The following is a 12168-nucleotide window of genomic DNA, read 5'->3' as shown; positions in this document are numbered from 1 at the left end:
TGGTCTCTGTATACATTCCAATGTGCGAGTACACATATCATATCATATCGACTGGCCATGAGGATGACAGTATAAACATATGACCTGGCCATGAATGAAACAGCATACGTTGTTCTCAAAGGGACTGTGAGTTACCCCAACAAAAATGTGATCTATCCAACCATGAGAACACGAATCCATTCAAAGGTAAAGGCCTGTACAGAAACTTTATTCAATAAATGAATCATGAAAATTGCAATTTTCCTGTAAATTATAGTTCATTGAGATTGTGATGATGATGAAAAGCGAATCGCGTTCGCTTCAGAGGAGTCTATGCTATCCTGTGACTAAGGGAGCGTTCAGTTTTTACGGCCTGGGGGGGGCGGCAAAATCTTGTCGCCGGTGTTCAAAAAAATATAGACCCCCCTGCATTTTTCGCGAAAAAAAGATGACCCCCCTTTGTCAGACGAAAAATTTTATGACCCCCCCCCCCCCGCTGAAAAATAACCAAAACCCATATGTCAAATTTACCCGCATGGTTTGGATTTGAACTACATTACGTGGCGCACTTTATTCGTGTAGCAGAGATGCCAGTGCACAAACTTCTCAGCCACATCCATTGAAACGTCTGTTAATTAGGACGACTGTAAGGCAATTTTTAACTTCATTTCCATAGACAACTTATGTCCATGGACATTGTATAAAGTAAACCTTATTGGAGTGGTTCGCCAAAGGCAGCCCTCCGGTTAAGAGGGTCATGGGCCATTACATAAAGTCAACTTTATTCTAGTGGGCCACCAAAGGTGGCCCGCCGGTAAAGAGGGTCGATCATGGCTATTGCATAAAGTAGACTTTACTGGACAGGGCTGCTGAAGGCGTGCGGCCATTAAGATTGCCATGGGGTATTTACATTAAGTCAATTTATTGTAGATGGCCGCCGCAGGAGGCCCGCCGGTAAAGAGGGTAGATCATGGCCATTGCATGAAGTAAACCTAATTGGAATGGGCCGCCAAAGGCGTCTGCCCGTTAAGAGGTCATGGGTAATACATAATGTATATTTATTGTAGTGGGCCGCCAAAGGCGGCCCGCCGGTAAAGAGGGTCGATCATAGCCATGGCATAAAGTGAACTTTATTGTTTGTATTATGTTTTTGAAAATGTGGTGACCCCCCCTTTCCTACCAGTGAAAAAGAGATGACCCCCCCCCCCTTTGCGGATTCCAAAATTATGATGACCCCCCCCTGGATTTTGCCGCCCCCCCCCGGCCGTAAAAACTGAACGGTCCCTAACGTGACTGTAGCTCGCTCAGGTATGTTGGGGGGTTCAATGTCTGGCTTGCATTAACGTGTACGCTGTGACAATGTGTCGGGCTAACCTTTGCCTACAGTAAGTCAATGTTGTGTAGGGTTAACCTTTGCCTCCTCTATGCAGAGCATGTACTATACATACATATGAAGGCACATGGTTTTCTTGCAGCATACTGTATTTGTATGGCTGAAAGTGATACGGCACAATTAGCGAGCGGAGACCATGTCTGCTTAAGCTTCGCTAGTAAACGCGGGGTCGTTGAAAAATTGAGGCACTGGTTCTTCTTCCTATACAGCTGTAATGGCAGAAATCAATGTGAAACAAACAATGCTATAGCATTCGCTGTCGCTGTTTTCCTCGTGAAGGTGGTGACTGTAAGCCTATTACTGGAGAATATGGCGATGAGACGTCAGCTTGAGGCGGCGTTCAGCTGCTTTCCTGGAGAGCCTAAACACTGGCTATTCGGCCATCTAAGTTTTGAGACTTGTGGAAATTCATGCAAACATGATATGGTATTTGAGCAAGGCGGCCTGCAACCTTTTCCAAGTGTCGCAACTCTGTTCAGCTTCATTCTCGGTTTTACTGGGGAATAGCCTCAAGATGTATGTTGCGAACAGTAGTCGTACATTGTTCATATATTGGAGGTATATAATACTTGTGTAACTGAAGACGAACACACCGGTAGAATTGAGTTTGATGGCTTACAACACGGGAACACAGCCCGAGTTACAACTTTAAGCTCTTCCATAATCGTCTCCCTCTGAATAAATGTAATTTCTCACTTATCACAATTTTAGGTTTACTCTTTTACGTAATCTACCTTTACTGTAACGGTAATACACATTGTATTCTATTGACACACCGTCTCGTGATACAACGAAATGCTGACTCTTCATGATATGTTGACTCTGCAAACTTACAGTCATTATCGGCAGTTTTACTGCCACCTGGATTGTCACCTTGAAACATCACGCGTTGTACATTTGTACGATCACGCCACTTTCTTAAATTAACGGCAGGGGGCGGAGGAGGAGAAAATGGGGGGGGGGCACGAAAAAAATGAGTGTTCTTGGGGTGGGCCATGAAAATTCCAGGGAAGGTAAAGGGGTGGGCCACCAAAATGTTTTACACCATGACAGACAGAGAATATTTTTCAGCATTTTTGTTCCTTGTTGAAACTGGAGTTCCTTGTTAAACTTCTTGTAGCATGACGAAATACCAAGTCTTAAACCTCACATTGCAGTTGTTATGTGTAAAATGAGCAAATTATTATTGAAATAAGCGGCGATAATGGCGGCACCTGGCATGCACGGGTTCATGTGGGCTCTCTCGTTATTCCTCGTTTGTCTGCGTTTTGTACCTTCTGGAGCTTTTCCAGCCTTGTCAACCATTAGTGGTTATTGTTCCCCTCGTGGAATGATTAAAGTTACCGATACCTTTTTTGTGAAAACTACATGGACTAGCGTAGCTCCAAATCCGGACCTGGCACTTGAACGCTTACTACCCGGTCACTCCATGCTGACACGCAACCAACAACGACATTCGAAGATGCCAACATCATCAACCTCATTATGTTCATACCAGATTATTATCTGTATATTGTTGGCCGGGGATGTAGCCCAAAATCCAGGACCACCGGTACCAAAGTGTGTTTGCGGTGAGTGCAATAAATCTGTCAGAAATAACCAAAAGGGAATCTGCTGTGACGATTGCAACAGGTGGTTTCATCTGTTCTGCATAAACATGGCGACCGATGAATACTACCAACTTGGACAATCGGATGTGAATTGGTTCTGTCATAAATGCACCTTACCGCAATTTGCTGACTCCTTTTTCGACCAGAATTCGTCGATGAGTAATAACTCATCTCTGCCCTAGCATGACTATCCAGGTCCAGGCGGGTTAAAATTTACCCTTTTAAATACAAGAAGTGTGAAATCCATAAGTAAAGCTCGCAACAAACTGGCTCAGTTACAGGGGATTGTATACTCGAGTATGCCTGACGTAATTGCTCTGACTGAAACCTGGCTAGATGAGACAGTCGATGACAACGAAATCCTGCCGAATGGCTTCTCACAGTATCGCCGAGATAGATGCGGCCGTCGCGGTGGCGGTGTGTACATCGGTATTCGTAATAACATTATCTCCAGACGCAGAAATGATCTCGAACCTTCGGATGCTGAAATTATTGTCTGCGAAATAAACCCCTGCAAAATGAAGAAACTTTGTATTGTGCTATGCTATCGCCCACCGGACACAAATAGTGACGTGTTTAACAACATGTTCGAAGAAACTCTTGAAAAATGTAGCCATGACTATACAGACATAATTGCTTTGGGTGACTTTAACTATCCCATCAACAATCCTTTAGATGATGTAAGTGACAACTTTTCTTTATCACAAATTGTCAACCAACCAACTCACAAGAAAGGTAAAATATTGGATTTAATTTTTGTTAAAGAACCAGAACTTTGTTCTGTACCAACGGTTACCTTTGAGCTGTTTGACAGCGATCATGCTGTCATTGAATTTGTGTTTAAAACACATATCACTAGATTAAGCAAAGTTCCACGCATAGCTTTAATTTCAAAAGGCGGATTTTGATGGCCTGCGTTCATTACTAGATAAAGTCCCTCTCCATAGTGCACTACTTGACTCTGACATTAATGTTAATTGGCAATGTTGGAAAGATCTAGTATTCTTAGCAGTGAAGGAGTTTGTACCAACCACTGTAATTAAGGATGTCAACAGACCTCCCTGGGTCGACAGTGAAATCAAACACTTTAGCAAAAAGGTTCAAACAGCACGGAGAAAGGCACACCGCTCTGACTCAACATCAGCTTGGTCTAACTTCCGCAAATTAAGAAATAAACTTAAAAATATGTGTACTCACAAATATAATGATTACCTACAAGTCCTCAGTGACTCAGTTAAAGAAAACCCCAAGAGATTTTGGGGTTTCTTCAAAAGTAAAACGAAATCTAAAAATATACCGAATCAAGTAAAACTCAATGCCAAGACTGCCACCCAGCCACCAACGAGAAAGCAGAACTTTTCAATGATCACTTCAAGTCCATTTTTACTTCTCAACCCATGAACCGGACTTATCCTGTAACTTCAGTTTTCCAACATGCTGGTCTTGGCAGTATTAGCATTTCGATCGGTGAGGTCGAACATATTTTAAAACACCTGGATACAAACAAAGCCAGTGGGCCTGATGAATTGCCAGCCCGAATTCTCAAAGAGTGCTCACATGAATTAGCACCTTCATTGTGTTCACTATACAACAAATCGATAGAAACAGGTGCACTACCCGATGAATGGCTGTCAGCTAATGTTATTCCGGTGCACAAAAAGTCTGACAAATCAAACGTCATTAACTACAGGCCTGTTTCCTTATTGTGTATTTGTAGCAAAGTTTTCGAGAGATGTATTTTTAACTCCATTTATCCACATATTGAACCATTTCTCCATCATATGCAACATGGTTTTACTAAAAGACGTTCCACGACTACACAACTTGTACAAATATTTCATCATGTAGGGAAAATCCTCGATCGGTCAGGGCAAGTCGATATAATATATCTCGACTTTTCAAAGGCCTTCGATTCCGTTCCACATGACCTTCTTATCCACAAAATCAAATCTTTCGGCTTTCATGGCACTTTACTGCGGTGGTTCACTGCATATTTGTCAAACAGAAAACAAAGAGTTGTTGTAGAGGGCTCAAATTCACAGTGGTGTAATGTACGTCCGGAGTACCCCAGGGATCAATACTGGGGCCTATGTTGTTCCTGTTATATATTAACGATTTACCAGACCATGTTAGTTCAAACACAATGGTTGCACTTTTTGCAGACGACTCCAAATCAATGAAATCAACGACATTTCTGATTGTCTAAAACTGCAAAGTGATATCAACAATTTAGTATCATGGAGCGAGAAATGGAGCATGCTTTTCAATGCTGAAAAATGCAAGCTCCTTACCATTAGTAGAAAACGCAACCCCATTACCTATACTTATTCAATGCGTGGTGTTTCCCTAGAAAAAGTTGACAGCATCCGTGATCTTGGAGTCGAAGTTTCTTCAAATATGTCTTGGGATAAGCATATCAATATATCTGTTACAAAAGCAAACCGCATGCTGGGACTGATTAAACGTACATGTGGCCACACCTGTTCCACTAAAATGAAACTCCAACTGTATTTATCCCTTGTCCGTAGTGTTCTTGATTATTCATCCCAGTCATGGGCTCTCACGACTAAGCAATCAATGCTTCATCTTGAAGGTGTCCAAAGGAGAGCCACAAAATACATTCTTGGATATCCCCAGGAGATGGATTACAAAGAGCGTATGATTAAATTGAATTTGCTCCCATTGAGCTACAGGAGAGAATTAAATGACTGTGTCTTTTTAGCTAAATGTTTTACTGGTATGTATGACTTAAATTTAAGCCAGTTTGTCACATTTAAATCTCCTGATGACACTTCCATGAAGATGCCATTTTTTTAAAACTGAATGTTTTCGTTACTCGTTTTTTAACAGAGCTTTTTACTCGAGTAGTGTTATGCCCTTTCATGGCAAATCTTCAACAAGTGTTAGGTCATACAAGTCTATTTTATTAAAACATTACACGGGTTTGTTAAACAATAATTTTTATCCCGATAACACTTGTACTTGGTGGGAAAGTGCCACTGTAAAAATTGCCGTCTCTGTTAATTTCTCTGTTTTGTTTTGTTCTGTTTTGAAATTTCTTGTATTTTTTTATGACTGTTTTATTCTGCGTTTGTCTTTTCTGTTTTTAATTTTGTATGTGTAACTTGTTTCATGTGTGTTTTTGTGGAGGGTTGCTTTTGTATAGGTGTTAGTCACCTGTGCGACTCATCCTGACTTTATGTCAAAGCTGAATAAATAAATAAATAAATAAATGAAAATTGACTTCATTTGTCAACGATAATAATGGTTGGTAATGATACAGAGGCTAGGTTGAAACTGGTTATTTCATGATGATATAGGAAGAACTAGAATACGTAGTGGACACACAGGAAAAAAATACTGAAAAAAGGAGAAAAAAATGGCATTAATGGGTCTTTTATAGTTAGCCCATGAAGGACTATTCCAATGGCAGACTGTCATTACAGTGGAGTAACATCGAATATCTTGGGTTGTCATAGAAAGGCAGACACTGGGTTGTGGAAAGTGCATTGAAATCACAATGGTCATGTTATACATTTTTCCCCAACATCAGAAAACATCATACTCATACAGATACTCAGTTGAAGTAAAGCATAGACACATCGGTATATGAAATGCTAAACATGCATACCAGCAAACAGACTCAAAAATAATTATGCAGTTCAGTTCAGTCTTCTCAGTGACAAAATTGTCCTAAAATTCTTACTCTTTGCTGTATCATACTTTGGAAATTAAAAAGACAATGCATTCATTCTATATACCATGGGTAATATGTACGTGACCCCTGTGTGACCATTTTTTCGGATTACTTTTGAATAAAGGGTTAATTTAAAACTATATTTAACTATGCAGTGAACACTGTCATCATTAAAAATAATTCATGTCTAAATCAATGCTTCAACTATAACAACTATAACAGCACTGAATGAACTTGTAGATTGTTTATAAGGTATTTGGTAATTTCATCATTCTTTGAGATTAAAATAGCACAACACAATACTGAAAAGTAGCTGTAGGTGTTACAAGTAATAAAGCTTGAACATATATTATTTTGTTTGTTTATTATTTATATATTTATTTGTTTATTATTTATTTCAAGAATGCAAGAATGTTGTTTTCACTAAACATATATTAAAAGTTATAAGGATTATATATATGTGTACAACTTTGTACCTATGTAATCTTTCCACAAAAATTTTGTTGCCGGTGATGGGGGGGGGGCACTAAAATTTTTGCTGGTGTAAGGGGGGGGGCTGTAAAAAATATATGCACCACATATTTTCTCTTCCAGCCCCCCTGCCGTTAATTGTGCTCGTTCCCTAATATGCTTATAATATATGCGCATGCGCAATCGTTCGAAAAAATCCTCTAAAATTAGAGTGGCAACGAACTGACATGTGGTTATGAGTACGACTAAAATAACGTAACAATTTATCATTTTGGATGCACCGTTTCATTTGCGTCATCATTGAGAATTTTAGTTGGCGCTGAAAAAGAATGATATTAGAGGGGTATGGATGGAGAGGGTTGTTAGCATATGCGTGATTTTCGCACTCCTAAACTTTCGTTTAGGGGAAGGGGGTTGTTGAGGCCAAACGCACTTATAGTTGCGCTCTCAGTGCGTATGTTTAAATTATCCGCGGCCCCTAAGCGGACGCGTAGGAGGCAATTTGCAGTTTGCCAATAAAACTCCGAGGCCCATAGGACAGACAAGTTTTTTGGCAAACTGTATCGTTAAATTCCATAACACCGATTACAAGTTCGCTTCCAGTGTCATACCACAAATTTGCCGAGTTTTAGAGCCTTGTTTGCCAACCGAAATTCTGATTCGTAGTTTTAGTGCAGTGTAAGCTGAGGCGTCGACAGTAAAACATTGCAGCGTTTTTTCACCTTGTTGAACGAAAGTATAAAAATAATCCATGATTGGATAAAATAAAGTTGATATGTCCTGCTACGGTAGGGCGATGACATGGTTGAATATCTGGTTTGATTTGAATTTTATGAATAATGTTTAAATGGTCGAACGAAGTGAACAGGTGCACAGTAAGTGAGGCTTCCCACAATTCTCAATGGTCTGTACACACGGAGATCACTCACTGAACTGAAGCAAATTTCTTCTGTACACAGAACAACTCGGTCCATATTTCAAAATTCTGGCAACATAGTTCTGATAATCATAATTTTCTGATTATCACTGTGAATAATGAGAAGATCAACCCCTTTTCCGCGGAGGAGATAGCAATTTTGTAATTTTGTCGACAGATTTTTGACAGCCATACACATTATTTTCAAGGAAACTAAGGGAATAAGTTGCATCTGTGTTGGCAAAAGAAAGGGTATTGATTTTTTTAATGTTCGAAACAAAGGAAATTTGCATGTCTGACAGGTGGTATGATGAGACCATCTTAGATTCTGATGACTTTATCTTGAAAAGTGTTCAATTTTTAGCACCTCCAAACGTCGACTTCTCATTCAATCTACTCTTGAATTTTAAACATAATCAATAATTTGGAACATGGTTTTGACAAATAATCCTGAACTTAAATTGTAAGTTAAAAATTGTAAGAAACTGATAAAATTGAAAGAGCCTTTTGCAAAAAAATGTCTGCGTGAACAAATCAAGGGGAATTGTGGGTAGCCTCATGAGGTGTTTGCAGATTGACTTTGGAGTCACGCGTGGCTCATTTGGATGGGTTAAAATCTTTGAGCATCACACACACAATCGCACAGTCGCACGGTCGCTCTTCGTATTTCGATATGGCCACTCACTGATGTCGACTAGAAGATACAAACGCACCAATGTAGACCAAGTGAAAACTGTATCCGAGGCACTTCAACCACGAAAGCCAAAGATGCAAAAAATCCTCCTGTCACGCCAGTGCCAACCGCCACAATCGGACAACCAAGCTTCAGCTGCACTGCCACGTCACGTCAGCGAAAGGCGCTCCTGCAACTGAAACTGCAAGTACACATATGTCTAGACCACAATGAGTGTGGTACTGCGTGTTTGCCTGTAAATTTAACTTTTACCAAAGGGGACAGAAAATTGCACATTCAGTTTTGACAAGTGACTTTGAAATCGAATGATCGTGATATTTGCAATCGATACCGTTATTTTACTGTTACCTGCAATGTAAACGATTTTGAGATGTACTTGAGAAATTTATTCAGTTTGATGCTTCTACTTTGAAAGTTTCTTTACTCTGTATTTGATGGTGACATACATTTCTTCTGGTCAATATGTCGCTTTTGAGGTTGACTCGTCACTACGTGACTTTCTTTTGTTTAAAATTGTCCGATTTACTAGAAAACTGGACAAATCTTAACAAAATAATTTTTCAATTTACTCTCTAATATATCTAGAAGCCGTCCGAAAGAATTTGAGCAATATATATGCGTCAAGGCATGTCAAAAAGTACGGTAGTGCGGACTTAAAGGTAAAGGGCGACGAATTCGGACGCGCACACGCTTTAGAACGTTTCTGCGCAGATTTAACTCCAGCCTGTCGCAAATGGGTTATTTTGTAGCGCATGAATTTAACATCACCTGTCATTGTTGAAATTGCGCTTTTACCTATTTTTTTGACCCAGTCTCTTAGAAATACATGTGACCTATAACCTTGTCATATTTTGACCCCCTAGGAAGCTGGTTTTTATTCAATATGAGCGAAAAATTAACATATCTCTCCCATTTACATGGCGCATATTACCAATTTACCTGGAGATATTGTAAAAAGTGGCGTGGTGACACCCTTTTATCAGAAGTGTAGACTAAATGGTATTATGTCAGGATTTTATTCGCCAAGTTTGATCAAAATGACACCATTCAAAGCGACAGGAAGAAAGTTCGAAAAAAATGTAGTGACATAATTTCGATATCGTCATTTTGTAATCGATACTCACCGTATGTTAAAATTTCTTTACAAACATCATGAAAAAATATAAATTCGATAGATATAGATCTTGAGGCTTGGTATTTATTAAAATTAACTCATTTGCTAAGCGTTTTATAATTGCTTTCTTTAGTTTAAGTGAATTATATCATTTTTATTTATTTCTAACGACGCCATTTTAACGTCCGTTTCCGTGGAAACGAGCGCTGTGACCCCCATTTTTTATTTCATTTTTGCACTTGCACAACTTCCAAGAATATTTGTGCAAAGTTTCAAGAAAATGACACCACAACTTAATTTTGACGTAATTCGTAGTACTTCACCTTAAGAATAATGGGCACGAGGCGGTGTTACAACCGATAACGTAGTAACAGACCGATAACGTAGTACACCGGATAACGTAGTAAAAAATTACCGATAACGTAGTAAATCAACCGATAAAGTAGTAACGAACCGATAACGTAGTAATTTTTTCTAACTGATAACGTAGTAAAAATTTACCGATAACGTAGTAATTTTTCCTAACCGATAACGTATCAACAAATTTACATATAACGTATCAACTCAACCGGCAATGTACTGGATCAAGTTATGGGGATAGATTCATGGGCATAGATCTATCGAGCAATCTATTGCTCGATTGATAGATGGACTGATTCATCAATCGATCGATGCATTTTATCAATCAATCAATCAATCAATCAGCAATCTATTGATTGAATGAATGACCAAGTGATCGATTGAATGCTCGAATAATCGAATGATTGAATTATTGAATCAATCGATCAATCTATCGATTGAATGACCAAGTGATCGATTGAATGCTTGAATGATCGAATGACTGAATTATTGAATGAATCGATCGATTTACCGATTTATGGATCGGTTGATAGACCTATGTTTATATCTCGATAGATCGATCAATAGGTAAATTGATGGATAGATAGCTAGATCGACCAATCGATCGATAGATAAACTGATGGGTAGATTAGTTGATAGAACGATGGCGCTATCAATTCGATAAAAGATAGACCAATCAACAGGACGATCAAGCGATCGATAGATCGATAGATCGATCGATTTGATAAATATCGATAGATTTATAAATCGATCGATAGATCAATATGTTTTTGTTTTGTTTTGTTTTTTACAAATTTCAAATTTCTACTGCAAATTAATCATGTTTTCGACTGATTTCATGGAAGTACGAACATCTAAGTTGATCCAAATGTTGTCAAACTATTGGAATACGTATTCGACAACTTTTCGCAAATCATCCAGGTTGGATAAATGCCTGGTTGATATTGACTGCTTCTGCTTATTCCCGATACATTATCAACGATATATATTGGATAGACATTTAATATCTGGTCTATTTGAGTTGTTATTGGTTATGATGATTATTTTATTTATAACAACGCTCTGACGACATTTACCTTGTTTATATCGTGTTGTTGTAGACAGGTATTTCAATGTTAGGTCATAGCGAGTTTACTGGCCCTGGCATTTGTTTTAATTACTTTACTAGCTTTCGAGTTTAAATCCATGCTATCGGATCGTTTAGAACCAATTATCAAATAAATGGCAAGTATGTTTTATATTCCATATCATATAATATAACCATATTAGTTAAAATCGACGTTGTTCTCTTAAAAGTTCTCTGATCTTTAGTTCTTAATCGATGCTTTTGACACATCAAGCCACCTTTGGTTTCGATCGATCACTTACAGTCGCAGTTATTACGAAACATCAAGGAGTAGAAATCTGTTTGACATTAGATAATTAGTTTGGACTTTTAATTTTCAAGTTTGTCTTAAAACCTGTCCAGTTTGTGTTGCTATTGAATAAAAACGGTACATTTTAATTATTTCTCGTCAATATTTTTTTATTTTACTTTAAAGGCAGAGATAGACAAGGGCATACATATAGAGAGACAGAGAGACAGACAGAGGGACAGACAGACAAACACAGACTGATAGACAAACGAAGGGAAATAGAGACACATTTAGACGGAGATAGATAATTATTTCTCGTCAATATTTTTTTATTTTACTTTAAAGGCAGAGATAGACAAGGGCATACATATAGAGAGACAGAGAGACAGACAGAGGGACAGACAGACAAACACAGACTGATAGACAAACGAAGGGAAATAGAGACACATTTAGACGGAGATAGAGACAGGCAAACGGACTATCAGACAGACAGACAAACAGACAGACGGGCAGGCAAAGAGAGAAACCAAGAAAGATAGATCAATGCATCGATCGATCGATCGATCGATCAATCAGTCA

The sequence above is a fragment of the Ptychodera flava genome, chromosome 8 (genome assembly GCF_041260155.1).
Source record: "Ptychodera flava strain L36383 chromosome 8, AS_Pfla_20210202, whole genome shotgun sequence".
In the NCBI taxonomy this organism is placed as follows: domain Eukaryota; kingdom Metazoa; phylum Hemichordata; class Enteropneusta; family Ptychoderidae; genus Ptychodera; species Ptychodera flava.
This window is presented reverse-complemented; position numbering follows the sequence as displayed.